Here is an 815-nt window from a genome sequence, read left to right on the forward strand (position 1 = left end):
GTAATTTCCCTGCCAGGCCGCCGCCGCCGCGCGCACGATGTTGTCCTGCACCGCCGCGCTCAGCGGCACCAGGCCAGGCCCAGACAGCTCCATGGCGACGCTCATGGAGGTGGTGGCGGCGGTGACGGTGATGTCCACGGCGCCGCGGGGCGCGGGGGGCGAGGGCGCGGGCGGGGGCGAGGTGGGCGGCGCGGGAGGGGTGGGGGGGGACTGGTAGAAGCGCGTGGGGCCGACTGCGCAGGGCAGGGGGCGGTGGGGGCGGGGGCAGCGGTGAGGCCAGCGCCAGGGTGGCACCGCTCGCAGCCTGCGCTGTGCCTCCCCGCGCTGCCGGGTGTCAGGGCATCCTCGCTCCCAGCACGGCTGCCGGTGCGCCGCCGACCACCCTGGCGAGCCGCGCCACTTGATTGCCTGCTCCACCCCCCCGCCCAGCCGCAGCGCCTCACCCGACAGGAAGGCCAGGACCTGGCAGATGTACATGTCCGAGGCCTGGTTGATCTTGCGGTACAGCGTCAGGAAGCGGCCCACCGCAGGCAGCCCGTCGGGGCCGGTGCACTCCACGGGCAGCGTGCTGCGCGGCTCCAGCGTCTGGCCCTGGGAGCACACCGGGTTCTCGCTGCCGCTCGACACCGGCGTGTTGCCCAGCCTGCGGCGCGGCCCGGCGGGGCGGGGCCGGTGAGGGCGTGCCGGCGCGCGCAACCACACCCCTGCCGCGCAGGAGCTTCTGCCACCATGCACCTCTCTCCCACACGCATGCATACAGCTGCGCTCCAGCACCGCGCGCCGCCGCACCGCCCCCAGCGCACCCCCCCACCCCC

Source organism: Chlorella variabilis (assembly GCF_000147415.1).
Source record: "Chlorella variabilis unplaced genomic scaffold CHLNCscaffold_12, whole genome shotgun sequence".
In the NCBI taxonomy this organism is placed as follows: domain Eukaryota; kingdom Viridiplantae; phylum Chlorophyta; class Trebouxiophyceae; order Chlorellales; family Chlorellaceae; genus Chlorella; species Chlorella variabilis.